The sequence below is a fragment of the Rhinolophus ferrumequinum genome, chromosome 16 (genome assembly GCF_004115265.2).
Source record: "Rhinolophus ferrumequinum isolate MPI-CBG mRhiFer1 chromosome 16, mRhiFer1_v1.p, whole genome shotgun sequence".
Taxonomy (NCBI): domain Eukaryota; kingdom Metazoa; phylum Chordata; class Mammalia; order Chiroptera; family Rhinolophidae; genus Rhinolophus; species Rhinolophus ferrumequinum.
The window spans coordinates 37,853,144-37,876,624 of NC_046299.1; positions in this window are offsets into that span (position 1 = coordinate 37,853,144).

Genomic DNA, 23,481 nt, shown 5'->3' on the forward strand with positions numbered 1-23,481 from the left:
ATGTCCTTCAGTAGGATGGATAAACAAAGTGTGTTATGTCCGGACAACAGAATATTTTTCACAGCTAAAAATAAATTAGTTATCAAGCCATGAAAAGACATGGATGAATTTTAAATGCATATTAATAAGTTAAATTACCAATCTGAAAAGGCTACATACTGTATGTATGTATGTATGTATCCAATTATGTGACATTCTGAAAAAGGCAAAACTATAAAAAAAGTAATAAATAAATAAATAAATAAATAAATATATATATATATATATATATATATATATATATATATAAATAATCAGTAATTGGGAGAAACAAATGAGCAGAGCGCAGAGAAATTTTAGACAGTGAAAATATTGTCCATGGTACAATGTTGGATATATGGCATTATACATTTTCTAAACCCACAAAATATTCACCACCATAAATGAAACTCAATATAAACTATGGGCTTTGGTGATAATGATGTGTTCATGTAGGCTCATTAATTGTAACAAATGTACCACTCTGGTGAGGTATGGTTATCATTGGGGTAGACCATACAACCACATAACAGTTACATATGTGTGCCAGCAGGGGGTATATGAGAGATTGTTATACCTTTCTTCCAAATTTGCTGTGAAACTTAAAACTGCTCTAAAAAAAATCAACTCTTTAAAAAGTAATAATGCAATAAATCTAATTTACATACAATTTATCCAACTTTTCTGATATTTTGTTAGAGTTGTGTTATAGGTTGAATTATTCTCCCTTAAAATTCTTATGTTGAAGCCCTAAACCCCAGAGCCTAGAATGTGACTATATTTGGAGAATGTGACTCTAGTAGGAGGGTCTTAAAAGAGATGATTAAGTTAAAATGTAACTCTAAACCAAGTTGATTGGTGTCTTTATAAGAAGAGGAAATTTGGATACACCAAAAAAGACACCAGGATGTGTACAAGAGAAAACGCTATCTGAGGATATAATGAGAAGGCAGACATCTACAGTCCAAGGAGAGAAGCCACAGAAAAACAAATACTTACTGCCAATACTTAGCCTTCAGGACTGTAAGAAAAATAAATTTCCATTGTTATAGCCACTTAGTCTGTTGTCTTTTGTTTAGGAAGCCCTGTCCAACTGATACTGGCGCGTTTCCATAAGTGGTACCACTGTGTGAAGCCTATGAACTTGTGAAAATCGAGATTCACAGTGCCATTTTGCTTTCCAGAAAAAGTATGAAGATCCCGGTTTTATTCTGCATTTACAAAAATAGTTCCTTGTGATAAAAACAACAAAAAAAGGAAGAAGGAGAAAAAGGAGGGAATGGAAGAGGCAAAGGCATTGCTTTAAAACAAATTAACTCTGAATAGAGTCAGCTGTCTATTAGACAAGATTCAATCTTTCATCTGATATATTTGTTCTATTTTATAATAGAGTCCAAAGCAATTTATTTTCTCATAATGAAAAATGGAATAAGTACAGGTTATTCATAAAAGAATATATAGGGTAAGGAGTTATACAGATTACCTTTCATAGTAATCACAGTCTACAGAATTTACAGAGACCATTAGAATGGTAATAAAAATGTGACCTTTTGATAGGAATCTTACCAGGCAATCAAGTAAGACTTGCCTGCTCAAGGATAACCAATGGTAAATAAAATTATATGAAAGAACGTTTTATACTATACTGAACTATGATTAGTCCTTTCCCAATACCAAGAGAATCTGAAAATTTATCATACCTACATTTTTCAACAAAACCCTATGATCATGTGATATGTACATGTTATATGTACAGTTATAGAACTGTACACTTGAAATCTATGTAATATTACTAACCACTGTCACCCCAATAAATTTAATTAAAAAAAAAACCCTATGATCTAAGGCAGTGAAGTGGTAGAGAAAGGAGAAAATAACTAACAAAGAATAAAACCCTAGAAGTATAAGAGACTTTTGAGAATGTAAACAAACTGAATTTATACAATTGAATGGCTATTGCGATTTCTCATTTTTTAAATATGTTTATCAAATGCCATGGCTTTAATGTAGAACTAAACCTGGTAGTTAAATGTTACGCTGGCAATGTAATACAATCTCTAATTTTACAAAATTAATAACAGAGTAGACATATTTAAATTAGTCTTTGAATTTCAAAAGGTTTGCTTGAGGGAGAATCTTTTTAAAGTCAAAAACTGATAAAGGCTGTTAACATATGTAACTTGGGGAAATGAGTCCTTGTTAAACAGTATTAGAACGAGATGTACTAGAAGATGCTATATTATTAACAATACTAGTCCTGAGGCATGTTAATCATGATTTTGTGTTGTTTCACAGATGTAATAAGGGAATTAATTTTTATTTTTAAGGTGACAACTATCCCCAAGAGTAAAAATTTTATTATATTATTTTTTGTCATTTTATAAAGATGAAATAAGGCTTTCAACAACAAATATTCTTTTACAGTGTTGATGTATGTTATCGCATTTAGTTTTAATTCTACGCTAATAGGATAGAGTTTTATCAACAGTCTCTTCTTAAATTCAACTCAGAATATGTTCATACTACAGCTATATATTACATCCTGTTTATTGCTATATGGAAAATGTATGTGGTTTCTCAACATTTAGCAAAAATTTTTACATGAAATATTTTTACTTGATAGATGTTATGTGAAAAAGGGCCTCATAACCTAAGAAATTTGGAAAATTCTAGATAAAAGCATTTAAACAGTTGTTTTTGTTGTTTTTTTCTTTTTCCTTGAAGGAATTGTCAGAACCATTAATATGTTAAAATGCATTAGAAATCCTCAAGGAAGGTACAGACTTTTCAATATTTGCCAAAGGTCAGATCGATAATATTAATTATCAAATCAGATTTTGGTTCTAACTCTATTTTGTTTTATCACTATTAAACACCCCCTACCCCCAAACACTTAAAATTGTGTTCTGTTGATGTTACCTAGGAAATGGCTCTAAATTTTATCAATTCTGTTTTCATACCTATTATTATTCCACTTCTGGCCCTATCATGTTAGTGTTGCACTAATGCAATAACTTTGCAAACATCCGCCGCCCACTGAAGTCAATTTTTCCCACAAATTATCTTTCTGAAATCATATTTTATCAAGTAGGCTTTGAAACCTTCAAGGACAACGCTCAGTATAGCAACTGGCTCACTGCACCATGGCCTCTATCGTCTTATGTCTTTGCTTTGGTTCTGAAAAATCACTGCCTCACTTGTTTCCTTATACTTCAAGGGTTAGCTGAAATTGTGATGCCTTTGTTTGTATCCTTCCCTTTGAATTAATTTTAAAAACATCTTCCTGTAGTATTTAATACTTATATTTATCATAAAAAGCACCACAGATGTATAGGTGTTTCTCTTAGTACACTGAGAAATCAACAGCCAGCAGGTAGGATATTTTAGGTAAAGTGATGTCTTTAAAAGATATCAAGTTCATTATGATTTTTTTTTTTTTACTAATTCTATTGCAAGAGCACACCCCTTAATTTTAAATTCTAGTTTCACGTACTATTATCTCCTATACTTTGAGATGATATTGTTGTCGATAAAAGGCAAACTCAGGCTGTGCAACTGGAGTAGGAACACCTGGGTATTTTAAGTAGGGGAATGAAAAATCAGTAAGAATGGAGTTATAATCATACTAGCTTGATTATGTATTGGGTGCTTTCTGTGTATTAGACAACTTTCTAATTATATACACTATCATACATATCATAGTTATGATTATAGAAAGACAGCACTAGTAAAAGATGAAGTGGGTATCCTATTTAGACTTCAAAATGCTGTAGTCCAGATCCAATATATTCACATAACCATATGGATTTTTGAGTTTTCACTATGTGCCAGGCACTATGCAAGAGCTAGTGGTGCAAAATGAATAAGTAATTCCAATTTTCACAGAACACACAAACTAATGCTATGTAAAGGTTATTGTATAAGAGGTCCATAAAAAAATGCCACGAATGACCATAGAAGCTATTATGGTTGAATTGTACCCCCTCCAAAAAAGATGCTGATGTTCTAAACCCAGTATCTCATAATGTGACCTTATTTGGAAATAAGGTTTTGCACGTGTAATTAACTAAATTAAGATAAGGTCATACTGGAATAAGATAGCCTCCTAATCCAATATGACCGTGTCATTATAAGAAGAGCAGAAACAGACTATACACAAAGGGTAAAAACCATGTGACAATGGAGGCAGAAACTGAAGTGCTGCAACTGCAAGCCAAGAAATACCAAAGATTTCTATAAAACCATCAGACAATAGAAAGAGGCAAAGAAGGATTATTTCCTAAAAGTTTCAGAGGGAACATGATCCTGCCTACACTTTGATTTCAGACTCCAAGCCTCCATAATTGTGAGACAATAAATTTCTGTTGTTTTTAGCCACTTGGATCAGGGTACTTTATTACAGAAGTCCTAGAAAATTAATGCACTAAGCTCACATAAGGCTAACATAAAATTTCCATATTTGAGTTAGCTTATGAATTGGCACTCAAAGGAGTAATATTAGTTTGCTAAGGAAAACAGACATTCTGGTTAGAAAATAAGTGCAGAGCAATTTGTGGAGCAAGTAACTGATTTTTTTGAAAGAGTTTTGTTAACTTAAAGATATAAAAACTATTTTTTATTTTCTGGACAGAGCAACCCTACCAAAAAATATGAGTTTCAATTCAGAAGATAAGAGATCACCAGTAATATGATATAAAGAATTTGAGCTGTGCCTCCTGTTTTATATCATCATTTCAGGCAATCTAACGTTAACGATGAAATTACCTTACAGTAGTTGACTTTAAAGATTTTCTTTCTCATCATGATCTCATTGGTTACTGACATACAGTGTTTCCTTTTATTCCATCATTATGTAGCAACTAGAAATTCAGTTTGGACACTAAGGAGCCTATTTATTTCCAAGGACTCATCACCATGGAAAAGCACTGCCAATAACTACAAAATGTTGTACATATGAAAACACTCAGTAAAAGGACAATAAAAGTCCTGTGTTAGAAATCTTTCCACAAAATACCTACTCCCATGCCTGTATCTCCCATTTCCTTGGAATGCATGAGTCAGTTCAGATCATTTTGTTCTGCGTTTTAACTTGTTTGGAAGTGTTTTGTTGTTTTGTTTATTTGTTTTATTTTCTACGTCCAAAATGTGTGTTCTTTTGTACAGGAATTCTGGTGCTCTTTTTACCTTGGCATAAGCATTTTTAAAGGCAGACTGTAATGGAAGTAGGACAGAAAGAAGATGCAGGATGCACATTTCTAAGAAGTGGTTGATTGTGCTACCAGGTTGAACATTTTATCTTTTTCATCAAAAGATTCCAGGGATTAGTCTATGTTAGAAAATGATACACTCTTCAATTCTCTACCGTTTTTAGTTTAACGAAATGATTAATATTTAAGAAGTGCCATTATCAATATTGTTCACTGCTTTTTATTATCAGGATGATATATTTACCAAAGTGTTGCAAACCTGACTCCTTTCCTTCTCAAATAGGTACATTGATTCGTACCACTAATAATCACTCTATCTTTATAATCAGAATTTTAATACCACTTTCTCTTTCCTACTGTTTCAGCTATATGAGAACATTTAAAAACTTCATGAGTTTCAGTCTACAGAAGGTTAATAGCTTTTAGCTTTCCAGACTAAAAAAAAAAAATCTTCATTTTATTTAGCTTGCCATTAATCAACACAAGCACATGTGATAAGTGTTCGTGGACGCTTATTGCTTGATGACTTTTATACAATTCTTAGAATCCAATTGACATTTTGTGTTATTTTTCCTTCTGGTTTATACTTTACAGTAACTTTTGCTTTTCAGGGTTTTTTTGTTTGTTTGTTTGTGTTTTTTTAACGTGTTTACATTACTGCATAGCATTAGTATGCTTCACTCGTCAATCCTTAAACCGTCAAGCGATCATGATGAAACAGGAAGAAAATTATTGAAATAGTATCATATCAGCATCCATTTTGGAATGACATTTTATGATATCTTGCTTAAAATTGTCATCTGTTCTTTCATCTCCCTCAAAGTGACAAAGGTGAAATTAGAACTCACCATACTTAAAAGTAAAGGCATAGTTGAATACATCTGATTTATATTCACCTGATCATGGCATAAGGAAAAGGTCTTCCTTCCTTGTTAAATTTCTGACTTTCACTTTTTATCGCTTCAAATCTGCCTTATCTAGAATTCAGAAAAATGGAATCAAATTGTATTTAGTGGTGTATATCTAGATTTCTTCACTCATCATAATGCTTTAGAGACACATCTATTTTGTTACATGTATCACTACATTATTCCTTTTTATTGCTAAGTATCATTCACCACTTGATGGATATTTGCATTATTTCAAGTTTGTGCTATGAAGAATAAAACTGATATGAATATGCATGAACATGTCAGGTTAATTTTGGGGGGTTTGTGGAGAGGGGAGAGGATGAAGAGTCAGTGTATATTAGCGATTACATACACTGCAAGATTATGATCCAAAGTAACGGTACCATTTGTATTTCCAAAAGCAATGTATGAAAGGTCCAATTGCTAAACATTTTTGCCAATATTTGGCATTGTTAGTCTTCAAATTTTAGTAATTCCAGTGGTGTGTAGTAGTGTTTCATGGATTTAATAGTCATTTCTATAGTAATTAAAGATGTTAGAAATCTTTTCATCTATATACTTCCAAACAATATATAATCTTTGGTGAAGTTTTGTTTAAATTCATTGCTTTTTTAACCATTTTTCTTATTATGAAGTTGAAAATATTCTTCATATATTTGGATACAAGACCTTTTACAGGAATATGTTAGACAATCATTTTCTCCCAGTGTGTGGATAGCTATTTCATTTTTCTAACATGTCTTCTTGAAGGGGAAATATTTTAATTTTGATAAAGCACAATTTATCAGGTTTTCTTTTATACTTTATGCTTTTATGTTTTACTAATTATTTGCTTAACTCAAAGTCGTTTACTTAAATCTTTTCTTCTAGATATTTTACAATTTTAATCCTGTCTCTGACCAACTTAGAATTCATTTTTTAATATGACATGAAGTACAGGTTAAGATAGGTGCTTGTTTATATGGATATACTTTTCTCCAATCCCATTTATTGAAAATACTACTATTTCACCCATTGATTTGCCTTGTCATCTTTGTGAAAAAATTACAGTTGACTCAGTTTAACTTATCACTACAGACCTTCAAATAATATTGTACCACTTTATACATAAGAAGCATAATAGTGTATTTCTTTCTTTCCGTTTGTAATAGTTTGTCATATATGTTACTTCTACATATTTTCTATAACCACAATTCACTGTTATTATATAACTTAAACACTGAAGTATTTTTAAAACAATTAAAAATATGAAAACATTTGTGTTTGCCTTCATAGTTATATATCTTTTGTTTCCCTTACACGTATAGATACAAATATTCACTGGTATCATTTCCTTCTGTCTGAAGGATTTCCTCTAAAATTTCCTTATGTGCTGATATGCTGGCAAAAATACTCTTTACACATTTCTATTTCTGAATTGTGTAAGTTTTCAATTTGTTTTTCATTTTGGTAAAAAATGAAAAAATGGCACTTTCATTTCTTCAAAGATATAAATTAATTGTCTGTGGCTACACTGCTTCTGACAAGAAATCCAATGTCATTCTTCCTTTTGTTTCTCTCTATATAATAACTTTTTAAGGCTGTTGTTGTTATTGCTGCTTTTCTTTTTTTAAATTAAATTTTACTGGGGTGACAATGGTTAGTAAAATAACATAGGTTTCAATTGCACAATTCTGTAATACATCATTTATATATCACATTGTGTATCACTGCTTTTCAACAACTTAAAATGGTAAAATGCCTCGGCTTGATATTCTTCATGTTTCCTTTGTAATGGCTTCGTTGAGCATTTTGGATTTGTGGCTTTATAGTTATCAGGAAATTGCATACAACTATGGTTGTTATTTCTCCAAATGGTTTTTCTTCACCTCCATCTTTACCTCTTTCCTAAAAAAACAACTACACATATACTAGACTGCTCGCTGTTTTCGTACAACTCACTGATGTTGTGTTCATTTTTTCCCAATATTTTTTTCTATTTATTTCTATTTATTTTGGATAGTTCCTAATGTTATATCTTCAAGTTCCCTAATCTTTTTTTTATTTAAATTGTCTAATCTCTTTTTTATCACATACAAAGTATTTTCACTAAAGCTAGTTCATTTTTCATTTCTATCAGTTTGAGTTGGGTTATTTTTATATATTTGCATTTCTTTCTTCATCATACTTAATGCTTTTCTCTACCTATTTGAATATTTGAAATATATTTATAAAAATATTTTAATATCCTTATTTAAATTTTTATCAGTTAGGTCCTTTCAAGTTCTGATTGATCTTTCTCCTGGTTATGAGGTATATTTTTCTGCTTCTTGAATGCCTGCAAAAGTTTGATAGAATAACATATTTTCAATTTTAAGCTTCTGATTTTTTTCTTTTTATATTGATTTTGATTCTGTTCAGGGATATAATTAAGTTCCTTGAACTTAGTCTAATCCTTGTAATTGTTGTTTTTAACTTTAAACTTGATTAGTGTGGGCCAGGAAAAGTCTTTAGTCTATGGCTAATTTGCTTCTTTTTCTAAAGACTCTACTGGTCTGTACTACTTTCTTGGGGCTACTATATAAAACACTACCATAAATGAGATGGCTTAAAACAACAGAAATGTATTCTCTCATAGTTCTGGAGGCTAGAAGTAAAAAGTCTAGGCTAAGAAGTAAAAACACACCAGTCCTAAGAGCCATGCTTTGTCTCCTAGCTTTTTCTAATTGCTGGCAATCCTTACCATTCCATTGCTTGCAGCTGTGCAACTCCAATTTCTCCTTCCATCATCACCTGGTCATTTTCCCTCAGTGTTATCTCTGTTCCCACCTGGCATTCTCCTCTTTATGTGTTTGTTTCTGTGTCCTTTCTGCTCTTCTTATAAGGAAACCAGTTGTGTTGAATTAAGGATCTCCTGTATGCTACAATAACCTCATCTTAACTTATACCTTAACTATACCTCCAAAGACCCTATGTCCAAATAAGGTCACATTTACAGGTGCCAGACGTTAGGACTTCAGCATAACTTTTTGAGAGACGCAAATCAACCCACTGCACAGCTGTTCCATGTGCTAGGGGGTCTTCGCATTATGACCAATGTAATATGGGCAAATTCTGGGTATCTGTGATATACAAAGATTGTTCTAAATATTCCTATGTTTTTTTTTGCCTGGCTTTAGTAGTTTAATGAAACACCTGCACAGTTCATTTCTCAGCTAAAGACTTAAGAGAATCCCTCTGCAAATCACCAGAGTTCTCTCTACAGTTTTCTTCCCTTTCTTCTGTCTCAAATTGTAGCTGCCTTGGCTCCTCCAACTCCAAACTGCGCTTCTCCAACGCAGTGAGATTGCCAGGTTCTATCTGGGTTCTCACTTTGTGTAATGAAACCTAGAAATCTTTTTCCAAGAGGTACACTTGGGAACTCAAAGAGGCCTATTCACTTACTTTCAATATCTGTCCTTTCCTTACTATTTGCTTCCTATTTGCCACTTCCTATTGTCTTTTGCTTCATATTGGACACTCAAAGTATCCCAGGCCATTCTCCTCTCCCTGCCCCTCTATCAGGACCCTCATTTACCCCCCCCCCAACATCCAAAGCCACATAGCACACCCTGCAGGCACCAACAGTGCCCTCTTTATTCCTAGGAGACCCCACACTCCACTCACCAGTACTGGGCTCAGACCTGCTGTCCACAGGCATCCCCCATGGTGCTCAAAAGAGGAGAACGTTTCCTAAGGCAGAGGCTTGCGTGAAGGGTCCACTCCACAGTGGCAGGGTGCTGGCAGTTGTCTGGGTCAGAAAAAGCAATGCCCTGAAGTATTCAGGGGAAAGGCTGAGGAACATGCAGCAATGGTCTCCCGGGACAAATTCAGAATACCGCGCAGCTTCCGGGAGTAACAAATGGATCACCGTTGTTCACGAGAAACAGTACATTCAGGTTGCTGTAGCCTTAGACCGTGGCGGACATGGCATTTGAGACGCAGCGTTCTGCTCCACAGGCCTGCGTCGCTGTCTAGGGCCTTCAGCCTCCTGAAAACTTTAAATATAGGACCAGCGCATCGCATTTCACCTGTCACGGACTGGCCTGGGGTGGTCCAGCCCCAGCACAGCATTGGCGTGAAGACCTGGCCAGTCTACTGTGAGCAGACACTGCTGCGTTGTCACTCTGGGAGGAGAGGGGAAGCTGCGGCCGTCGCTTTGCTGGACAGGTCATGTAAGCCAGCGTCCTTACAGAAGGTTCTGGCATGAGAAGCCTCCGCAGCTGGGACACCCAGGAATTTCACATCACGACTCTCCTTTCCAGCACACAGAATTCCTGAGATCTCGCGAGATCAAACTTCCTCTGAAAAGAGTGGCCTGCAGCACTCTTTTCTTTTCTGCAGCAGTGCTTTGTACCTCGAGTTCGTTGTTCTCTGGGTCTCGCCCGGCGCATCCTCCTCCATCATCTCCCTCACCCTCCATCAGGACCCATACTTCCTTTCCCCACACTCCTGAAGCCACGTAGCCCGCTGTGGGCTCCAACTGCACCCTGTTTGCGTCGTGGGAAATCCCACATTCCACCCACCTGAACCAGGCCTGGCCCCGGCCCCAGCCCCAGCCCACCGGTGTCCCCTGTGGTGTTGAAAGGAGAACAAATGCTGATAGAGGGCCGTGGGTGAAGGTCCAGCTCGTCCTCATAGGGTGGGGGGAAAAATGGTTGATGCAAAATGTCTCAAAACTGTTTTTCCATACTTTTTTCTGGTTTTCTAATTATTTAAGGCAGAAGGGAATCCCTGTTATTCTTCCAGAACCCTCTTCCTCATGAGGGTCCTCATTTGCAAAAAAGGGTAACATTTCCAAGTCGTAAAGACATTTTTTTAAGACTGAGATTGTTTATACCATCTTCATTACTAAACTTACGCTTATATTTGAATCATGTAATCTGTGTGCATAAATGTTTTCTGTGTTGCTTTTATATGACTTCCTTTAATATTTGCTGTACATATGTTTGCTGAAAATATTTTATATTAGACAAATGTATATGCCTCAATTTGATGAAAATGTTTTAATACTACTTTGTAAAAGTGTTAATAAAATAATGCAGTGTTGGCATATGCTGACAATGACTAAATCATTTATTATCAACAAAACAATTCTTTACTGATATTTAACATAATAAAATTAACTAAATTAGAAATTTTCATACACACAATAGTAAAATGCTGTTAACATCCTTATCTCTAGTAGATAAATCCAATGAATATCCTGCCATGTGAGCATATAACTATAATATTGGCAAATGAACACAACAGACTTAGATTGCCATGCATTTATGGCTGAGTAATACATGTTATAGGACAAATAAATAATAAATACGTGATCAGATAAATTGATAATATTGAAATGTCTACCTGTAAGTGTATAGTATATGTTTGTAACTGCTAAAATCTGGGAAATAATTTTGCTGAAAAGATGTTTGACCCAATTAGACATATTTGAAAACATCTACTGCACAAGTGCAAACGAAAAATATTTTTTTACAAGTGAAACTTACAGACCTCATAAGGCACTGTTGCATTTACTTTTCATACAGTACTAATAAATTTGAGTATTTAGTTTTCCAGGTTTCACTAAAGAGAGATAGCTCACTGAAAAGGCAGGAGAGTTGAATAATTAAAAAGTGATCTCTTAAAGCAAAAGAAGAGACTATAAAATTCTACATAACTTTGACACAAGAATCCCTGTATAATTTGAGATTGTTTAGCATAGCACACTCACATTACTATCAAATATATCACTTGTTTTATTACTGTTACAACAGAGTGTTACAAAATTATATATGTATGTATATAGCAATGAGTCATAAAAAAACCCCCAAAACATTAAGAATAGAATTAGCATATGACCTAGCAATCCCTCTCCTGGATATATATCCCAAAAATCTGAAAACATTTATTTATAAAGATATATGTACTCTAATATTTGTTTCAGCTTTACTTGTGCTCACCAAGACATGGACACAACCAAAGTGTCCTTTGATAGATGATTGGATAAAAAAGACGTGGTATATATTCACAATGGAATATTACTCTGCCATAATAAGAGATGAAATACTGCCATTTGTAACAACATGGATGGATCTTGAGATTATTATGCTAAACAAAATAAGTCAGAAAAAGTAGAGAACCACTCATATGTGGGATATAAAACTTCACTCATATGTGGGATATAAAACTGTAAGGAACAAAGAATAAGACAAACAAATAACCAAAGCTCATAGACCCAGACAATAGTTTAGTAGTGACCAGAGGAAGGAGGGGGGAGTGAGGAAGGTAGAAGAGAATAAAGGGGGTCAAATGTGGTGATGGAAGGAGACCTGACTGTGGGTAGGGCGCATGCAATGTGACATATAGATGATTTATTATAGAATTGTACACTTGAAACCTATATAATTTACTTACCATTGTCACCCCAGTAAATTAAATAATAATTTAATTAATAAATAAAACATGGCATTGCCATTACACCCTCCAAAAAAAAAGCAATAATTGTTTTTGGGTGATTCCTATGATGAGATGAAATAACTTTCTGGCATAAAAAAGGGTAACACTTCCTTGTCCATAAAATTTACATATGTGCCAATGTGCAGAAATTTCAGGAAAATATACATATGGTTTTTGACGAGCGAAGTATCAGAGAAGAAACAGCCAGATTTCCATGTTCATACTAATAAGTAGTTAACTGATATAATTCTCACAAGCTCCTTAATAACAAAAGATCTCCAAAGTGTTTATTAATTTATATCATTAAACATTTATAAAACAATAAATCATATCCTAAAGACAGTAATCTATCATTAATTGCACATGTATATAATGCATCTATTTCTAAATCCAAATTGAATTGTAGAACGGGATTTATTAGGTAAATCATCCTTTTGCCGTTGGAGAAATTGTCCTCTAAATATATACTCACTGTGTAAGACTTGCTGGTTTTCTTATTTCCCTGACATTCTTCAAATTTTAAATAGCACAATTAAGTGATATCTGTTATTTTACCATTTCTGGAGCTTTTTTCCACATTTACTTTTAAAACTTCACAGTGATGTAAAATTGATGAATTGAGACTTTTTGTTTGTTTTTTTAGGTTGATTTTGCATTATTCTAGTTGCTGCTTTTAGATACTCAACCTACTTTCATTGATAGCTCACAGTAGGATGGCCAAAAACATCATAACTATAATATTTTTAATTTATTTTTACGTTTCTCAATGTTCTTGTGTTAATATGTTGAATCAATATACTTATTGGCTTTATTCACACTTTACTCATTTTACCATTCAGTGATTAGTATTATATTGAAGTTTATAAACCCCACCTAGCAAAATAAAGCCTAGCTTTATAAGAAAAAAGAGAAATATAGAAAATTTTGTTCAAATAATTAGTTCTGCCAGATTTCTTATAATTTACTAACCCCCAAAACCACTATAGATGATATTTATAGCACCTTTACACTTATACAGAAGGAAAACTGTTCAATCAATTTATTCCTCTGTAAGTTCCCAGAGTTCAATAAACAATAAACCCAAATCTTTAAATAATCTTTCTTCCAAATGAAAGGTCACAGAAACTGTACTGGTACAATAAGGATAAACTATTAAGCTTTAGTCTTCTACTGTTAATCATTCTGATACAAAATGTGAGCAGAAATTTTCCATGAACTTTCATGAGACGGGGAATTCAGAATGTGGCTCTACATGTGAGAAATATGGCAGGGCAATTTTTAATCGATTCAGCTCATGTCTTGCAACTGAATTTTAACAAGATGTTATTTAACCTTGTATTTTGTAAGTAACACTATTCAGCAATATACAAGATATTTTGTATCCTAAATGGTTTCTTAGTGCTTATAATGAGAGGTCTGAACCGCTGGGGATTTTTAGCACACAATCTACTGCAAAAGTTGGCCAGAGTGTTGGCCAACTAAATGCCAGTTTTACCCCTGTTGTTCTTTGTTCACTTTCCTTATGTTCATTTAAGTCATTGGCTTCATTTTCTCAACCTGCTACATAATACTTTACTCACCTGTATTAATTCACCTCCCTAACCTGTCCTAAACTGCCCAGTCAGAGACATAATGTAGCCCCTTTCACTTCAGTCTAGATTAGAAGCCTTTGATTCTGGGGAGTTGGTCTGTCTTGATGATTTAGGAATGACCTAGAGAACTGCCAGGGTGTGATGTATCTGCTATTTCTCAAACCTGCCTCTTCTTTTGAATGCTAATGCTTTAGTTGCGAATATAAAATTTGAAGCTTAAAGTTAGTTAATAAATGAAGCCTAGCATTCCAAGAATCAGAAGATGAACAAAAGTGGAAAGTCTGTTTCTATGGTCAATGCTTTGGAGTGATCTGCTCAACCCTCACTCACTGGAGTTAAATTAAATCAACAGTTTGGAAATAAAAATTGGGTTTTATTGATATGATAGAGAAATGACACTTTCTCCATTTTTTACACAGTGAACCTGAGATGATGATGATAGCCTTAAGAGAAAAATAGATCACAGAAGAAAAAGAAGAAAAAGGATTGAATGAGGAGAATAAAGATAATGAGCGTAAGTTGTATAAGTATTGACTTGATGATATAAGGATGGTAAGACAAGCAGCTAAATTGGACATATTTAGAGCCTAGTGCTTGATAAAATGGTTGGGATAGAATTGTGGTGGCTATTTAATAGTCATTTCCCCATCTTGTCTTATTGACAAGGACCGGAATTTGTTTCTTCTTCTTCACTAGGGAATTCAGGGGCAAATCCTGATGATTCTAACTCTATTGGACTATTCTCATTCTCTTTGACAGCAATACATACTATAATAAAAATCTGGATACAGCGAGTGTCTGAATTAAACAGTTATCCAAAGTGACTACTGTGAATCATACTATTTTATGGGTGAGTTCTGTTAGGGCTGCTGTGCTCCACATATTTTCTCTTCAAGGCCTGATTCAAAGGTGGTGTCTTCCATGGAGACTTCCACTTGCTCTTGTCCCCCTGAAGCTGAATATGGCTCTATATTATATAGCCTATTTGAAGCAGACTGAGTAATTGCACCCAAAAATGTCCATGTCATAGATTATCTTAGTGGACTCAAGGTAACAAAAAGGTTACTTATAAGAGGGATGCCCTAGATAAAAAGGAATAGTAGAATATGTGACAAAGAAAGCAAATGTGGAAGTGACACAAGGAAAGGATTATGAGCCAAAAGAATGCAGGAGGCCTCTGGTAGCCAAAAAAGGCGAGGAAACAGGTTCTCCTAGGAAGTCTCCAGAAGGAACCTGCACAACTGTAAGAAAAAAAAAAAAAAAAAAAAAAAAACTATTGATTTAACCTACTAAATTTGTGGTTAATGTGTTATAGCAGCAATAGGAAGCAAACACACCATGATAAATCATTTTATTTATACCGATATCATACATTACCACAATTAATTACTTGTATATCTGTGACTCCATTCAATCCGTGCTACTACACCTAAGGAACTCACCTTATTCATCATTTCTGTAGTCTAAACACATTTTCTAATACAAGATAGGCCCAATGCTATATTTCCCGTAAATGGAGAAATTAATTAATGTTTATTTGATAAGTCATCTGGTATCACTTGGGGGGCACCGCTGGATTATATATAAGAGCAGATAATTAAACGCAAGACATAAACTATGCAGAAGATATTAGCTCTAAATCCTGAGTGGTTATAACCAACAATAGGACTGATTTAATTACATTTCCAGTTTCTTCCAGATTTTCTCTAATTTGCTTACCCTGTTATGTCCATAGGGTGGGATGTTCCTGAGGAAAGAAAGGAAGCATTAAAAGATGAATGAGTGTACAAGGGAAGAAAAGGAGAACACAAAAAAGAAAAGGTTGCTCCTTTTCAGTTTTGCTTGTGACAGAGGCTCCTTCAAATTTTGTTATTTAATGATTAATCAACCATAGTAGACTTTTGCAGCAAGATGGGCTGAGAAAAATGTCTAGTGCAGTAAGAAACATTTTTTTCCTGCTAAAAATGCACTTGAAATGGTAGAGGGGAAATTAATTATATCTGTTGAAATCATTATTCATTCCCTGTCTTGCTTTTTTTCCCCTCTATTTCACATGTGTATAATGCTGTTATTTTTTATTGAATTTATTGAGGTGACATTGGTTAAAAAATAGGTTTCAACTGTACGAGTCTAATACGTCATCTGTATACCGCATTGTGTGTTCACCACCCAAAGTCAAATTTCCTTCCATCTTCATACATTAGACCCCCTTTTGCTACCTCCCCTCTCCCAACTGACCCTCTGGTAACCACTAAACTATTGTCTGTGTCAATGAGTTTTAGCTTGCTTGTTTGTCTTAGTCATTTGCTGCTTTCAGTTTTATATCCCACTCAGCCATAAGAGAAGATGGAATCCTATCTTTTGTGACAACATAGATGGAATTTGAGATTATCATCCTAAGCAAAATAAGTGAGACAGAAAAAGCCGTGAACCATATGATTTCACTCATAAGTAAAATATAAAACTGCCTTGACTTTCAAAAATATAATCTATCTGATCTTCATGTAGTATTTTGACATTCTGAGTAAGAAGTACTATTTTATTCTTAATTAAAAGAATTACTGTTTATATATGTCCATTCAATTCTCTATTAAATCATAAAATAACTTACAACTTCATAGACTAATAATTTGTTCTGGTTGGTTTTGAAATAAGCAGAATGGAAGAAAAACTTGAGATGTTTTATTTTAGAAAGGTTTGAAAAGCTCCTACCGGGGCAGAGAGATAGTCAGAAAGACAGGGAGAAAAATACTCCAACTTGTAAAAGCTCTCTCTAGTGGCCACAAATACCACAGGACCATATAGAGTGTGCATTATAACTCAGAATTAAAAAACATAGACACCGCTATCTAATAAATACTTTATTCAAATCACAGTGTTAAAATGTACAATTATTATTCTAATATAGTCACTCCTTCACAGTAACATCAAATGAAGTAAACTCTTCAACTTTGTATTAAAGTATGACTTAGTTGTTTCCATCATTAACAGAGAAAACAGAAAGTGGATTTGAATATTAAAAGAATCACAAAGTATGAAAAATAGAAATCAAGCACTATTTAACTGCTAAATTAAGTTCCTTAAATGTACTTTCGTCTTATTTTGAGGGTGGTTGGTTAGTGTTAAAAATATGACCTTCGCAAAGGAAGCATCCAATTCATTTCCACCACTGACTAGTTAGGTTACCTGGGTAACCTTAAGTTCCTCCTTTGTAGAATTTTAAATGGAATATCTTGTCATAACACTTATGGGCTATTGTAAATATCACTATGCTAAGTAACCAATTAATTTTAGTTTTAACATTGCCATTTATTGAAGAAAAATGATACATTTCAAAATTAGCCATTTTAATAATACCACACATAAATAAAGCAATGATTTGAATACTTGAAAGATTTAAATTGAAATACTATACACTGTTGGTTAATCAATTCCTATTAGAAAAGTCAATAATTTTAGAAGGTGACCTTCTGTACAATGAACTATTATTGTATTTGTCTTAGAGACAAGTAGTAGGAACAGAATCATTAAAGTGAAACATGAAGCATTTGATCTGACACTTTAGAAAATGAATCTCCTTTACTTGAATGCCTATGAAGCATATTCACATTCCTTTTCTTTGACTTGTTTGTGTCTTTGGGCAAGAACTTTTCCTTTTCAGAAAAAAACACATCTGTCTGGAGTAACAAGGCTTTTGGGCAAAGACTAAGCAGAATGTAGGCCTGAGCATCTGAGCAGAAAGGCATATTTCCCAAATGACTTACCTAAACCTGTCAGTTAATGTACCTGTGAGGCATGTTGCAGATCTGACCACTGCTTTAGGGATCTCATAGATAATGTCTTTATCTTTAAAAGTGAAATCTTGGACAAAATATTAGCTATGAATTAATTGTGTCCCCAAATCATTTCCCATTTAGCTAATGTCACAGAGGAATAATGGTCTTAGTGGCATTCTGCGTAGCTACGAGATACTTAAAGGGGGTGAATAGAATATAAGCTACAGTGGTGGGCAAATTCCATGACACACATGTAAGATGATAGACCTGGTTGTCACCAATAACTGTATGTGAAGCCATAGGTCAAGGTCATGAATTAGTGAACCTTTTCAATCACCAGTGTCTCACATGGGATTCTCCCCGGTCCCCTATACATAAACTGTTCATGACAAATATATCTTTGTCTTCTAAAGGTAAAAGATTTGGCATATTAAATATGGGATTCTTTTTTTACTATAAAATATATAAAAGATAAGAAAAGCACAAAAGAGAACTGCAGTTTAATGGATAAAGAGTCTCGGTTTTGTAAGATAAAAACATTCTAGATCTGTTGCACAGAAATGTGCATATAGTTAACACTACTGTACACTTAAAATGGTTAAGAAAGTAAATTTTAAGTATGTGTTTTTGACCACAATAAGATGATAGTAAAAGTACAGAGAATATTATAACAAACACCAATGTAGCTATCACCCAGATGTAACATGTTAATAATGTCCCGTAAGTATTTGTTTCTAAAGAAATTTAATGCAATTGAAATTGCTGAATTTCTCTTGCTATTCAATAGCAAAGGGGAATTCTTCAAAGGTAAACGCAATCTTAAAGTAGGTATCAATATTTTTCATCCGCGTTCTTATAATTTATTGTAAAAGTGTGTAACCTTAAGTATTAAATGAAATACACATTATACATGAATTATATATGTATACAGAAATGTATACAGATATACATTATACATATATATATACATATATATATATATACACACACATATTAACATAACATTTTTCAAGACAGAAGAGAGAGAAATAAAAACAAATACAATCTCCAATATAAACTCTGAGGGAATGCTGCTCTAATTTTTTAGATTTTTAAAGCTATCTTTGGCTCTATTTCTTAGATAATTGCCATGTTACTATTTTTTTTTAATTTCTCAGCCACTGTGTTAATTTCCTAGGGCTGCCATAACAAAATATGACAAACTGGGTGGCTGAAGCAAGAGAAATCTATTGTCTCACAGTTCTGGATGTTAGAAGTCCAAATTTAAGATACTAGTAGAGTCAGTTCCTTCTGAGGGCATTGAGGGACAATCTGTTTCATACTTCTCCCCTAGCTGGTGGTTTGTCAGCAGTCTTTGGTGTTTCTTGGCTTGTAGAAGCATCACTCAATTTCTGCCTTCCTCTTCACATGGTTTTCTCTCTTCTTTCTGTGTTCCTTCAGATCATCTTCCATCTGTGCATGTCTATCTCTGTGTCCAAATGTCCCCTTTTTATAAGGACACCTGTCATTTTGGATTAGGATCCACTTTAATGATTTCATGTTCACTTGCTGACCATTTTAAAGATGCTATTTCTGTACAAGATAACATTCGGAGGTCCTGAAGTTCAGAGCTTCACGCTATTCAGCCGGTAAGAGCCAGTACTGCCTTACTCTATAATTAAGTAAGATATATTAGCCCAAGGCTGAAAATTAATGGGTTCAAATATCAAATACTAAGGCATATGCACTTAAAGAGAATCATCTTTAGGTGTTGCCAAAGTTTTACACTTGGACCTTTACAAGGATGTTTACAAGTTTGGAAAGGGACATTTCTAACCTATGCATACATCCAATCCATTCATCCATCCTTCCTTCTTTCCTTCCTTCCTTTCTTCCCTCCTTCTTTTTCTTCCTTCCTTCCTCCCTTCCTTCCTTCCTTATATCCAGGTAATCTTTCTGAAGCATTTACTTTATTAATGCAAATACATATAGAATAAACTATTTTAAGATTTTTTTTTTCTCACCTTAAGCAGCAGAGACTGGATATAGGATGGTGGTAATTAAGATTGGGAGAACATGGAGAAGACAGCTTCATGTTCTACTTATAACTCACTGTCTTCATGAATCTTACACCTGTCAGGGATTACACTGTAGCAATAAAACCAGATGGATAAATAACAGAAACACATTTTATTATCCATTGGTCAATAAAACCTTCCAGTTAAGGAACTCAGCTCTAAGTTTGATTCAATTACGCGTTAAAGTGATAATTGTCCAAGAAATTATCAAAAGTAATTAAACTATGAAAACACAATAGGTTTTTAAAATGTCACTTTTTAAAATTAAGGCATAAAATGTTTTATGATAAAGCCATATTTCTCTATTTCTCCCTTGTGACTAATGCTTAAGTCTGCATAGGAGTGCAGTTTTCACACATGCTTTTGTGTAATAAAAGAAAGAACCATCTTCAATTATGGAATGCCATCACCAAGTTGTTAAAATGCATTTTGCTCAATTCAATTCTTATATAATTGTATGATTTTGATTTCACTTAGGTAATTTTATGTAATTTATTTCAAAAAGATATTTATTGAAGGTTTTTAAAAATGTAGGAATTCATGTCATGTTTTAGTCATGGCCATACTCCTTGACAATGAACCAAGTTATCAAAAACTACATAGAGATTGTCACAGAGGTGAGTATAATTGCACAAACTTAAAGTAATTAAATTGAAAATCTTTTATCATAGTTTATAATAATAATCATTAGAAATTCACTCACATTGCAATTAAATTATGGAATATTTAATATAACTAAAATGGATCTTTCTCAAACTTAGACACATTGTATCTCACTATTTTGCATATCACAAGGGACTAAGATACTCACAATATGATGGTGCTACTTCCTAGATAAGACTGGAATTTGAATCCTGATCATTCTAAGAAACATTTGTTTTACCTGTGAAATAAAACAATTGAACTTAAGGATATGCAAACTCCATTCCAGTCATTTTCTTTGGGGGGCAATTTAACTCTCAGGTTATGTTTATTCAGCTACAATTACTTATACAACCAGCCAACTATCCTTCATCCATCTTATGATTCATTCATCAAAAATGTAAGTGGTTGCTGTGCATCAGGCTCTGTATTAGCATCAAGGAATAAAATTTTTAACAATGCAAACAGTGTCTCTTCCACTATAAAAGGTATTCCATGAGAATACAGGCTCTTAGTTCTACATGTAACAGATCACCTGTTCCATCAACAATCTATTCCATCCGCAAACACGAAATCATTGCTTTCAATTTACATTGGAGTTCAGGCACAGCTGGCTCCTAACACTTATTCTGCTCAAGAAGGAACTTGGTAATGAGTTACTAGATCAATGAAATTTTGCTTCACAACCACCTTCATTATTTTTGTTGCTGTTTTAACGTCACTCCATGTTAAACTCCATCACTCCATCACAACTGGATTGCTTGTGTTCCTCACTCTCGCCTTATGTGTGATCACAGAAAACTCTTCACTCTATACAGTCATACATACTTGATATCTTAGATACTCCTCTGTGCCTGTGTTCTTTTCTTCTACACTGGATTCCCTTGATTTTGGAATCTCTAACACCTAAAGTCTCTATTTCTAGGAGATGCCTGACTCTGTGCTGCTGCGATCAGTTCTATTGTTTCTGCCTTATCAAAGCATTCTCTAAACAATCATGAGCCCTGATACAATGCTTAGTCAACTTTCTTCTTGTTAGTTGATCAAATCAGATAACCTATGCAATGTAATACCAAAGATATTATTAATGATCACACTTTTAATCCGGATCCTTTACTGAAGTGATATGAAAGGCCAAAGTGAAAATAGTCTGCAAAATTATTTAAATAACCCACTCACAGTCTATTAAGAATGAGGTCACTTTTGGCTTAGTGTGTCTGGTCATTATTTATATTAATAAGGTTGGATGCTGTTCAACTCGCCATTCCATTTCATGAGAGGATGAATATGATGGACCAATTGCCAAAGGTTCCAGAACCAAAAACGTTATGATTCCTTTAACTAGTTTGTCATCAATGGTTTTATTTAAAGCTTAGTTGTTAAGAGCCAGAAAAGCATGTTTTTGTTTTGTTTTTGTTGTTTTCAATTTTCCTCTATTGATTATTATCGTTCTGATTTTGGCACGTTATTAAACATTTCTGAGGTCAGTTTCTTTATCTGGAAAATAAGAGTAGTATCATTTAGTTCATAACGTTATTTTTATGAATATACGGGCCAACATATTCAAGTCCCTTGTTACAGGGTTCAGAAAGGTATAGGTCATGTTAGTATTGACCACGTTCTCATCATCCTCATCATCAGTAAGTAGACACTCTATGAGTTTAAACCCTGAGGAATTATTTTTCTTTAGTTCTTCCTAGTTTACAGCAGAAGTCAGCAAACTGTGGCCCACAGGCCAAATCTGGCCCTCTACCTGTTTTAAAAATAAACTTTTATTGGAAAATGGACATGCTAATTTGTTTTCATATATTCTGGCTGCTTTGGTATTATAAAGGCAGAGTTGAGTTGAGTAGTTGTGACAGAGATCTTATAGTCTTCAAATCCCAACATACATACTATTGGAAGCTTTCATAAAAAGTTCAACAAACCCTGGTTTAAAGGGAAAAGGAATTCCCAATATAGGGTTTTGTGTCAACAAATTCCCTAAAAGTGTTGGTAGCATAATCAGTACAAACTCCGCAGTCTGATTCTGAGAGGAGTAACCAAGGAAATATCTCTTTGGACAATTACACTGACAGATCAGAAGTAAACTTTTATGCTACTGATAGGGATATCCCTTACCTTATAAAAACAAGAAGTATTACTTCTTCACATGTATTATTAAATCAGTATTTCAAAAGAACGAAAAATAAAAGCAAAAAGTTATATATGGTTAGAACTTCGACAGCAGTGCATTTCCTGGATAACATAAACTAACATGAAGGTGATGGGTTGTCTGTTAAAGAGAAAGTGTTTCTGGCTTAATTCAAGAGGAGAGTGTATTCTTTAGAATTATAACTAAAGTATTGAAGGGGAACTGTTACTTTTTGTGTCAGAGAAGAGGAGCAAAGTGTATAGTTTTGTTAAATTTATTTTCCTCTCCACGTCTACTATTTCTCACCTCTCAGAGGAAAGGGTTGTGCTAAAAGGACTACACTTCCATTGAATTTGAATATTTTGAAATTTGGTTCTATTTTTTAAATTTCTATTTTAGTAGCTTTATTGAAGTACAATAAACCTTAAAATAAGCTACGTATTTATAAAATACAGATATAAGTTTTGACATCTGTATACATCTATGAAACTGTTACCACAGTCAAGACATGGAATATGTTCATTGTCACCCATGAAAGTCTCCTCCTGCCTCTGTTAATTCCTCCCTCCTGCTCTCACTCTTCCCTCATGATCTGCTTTCTGTCATATAGGATAGTGTACATTTTCTAGTTTTTAAATTTAAGTTTTTAAAAATAAAAACACACAGTAATTTTTTTTTTTTT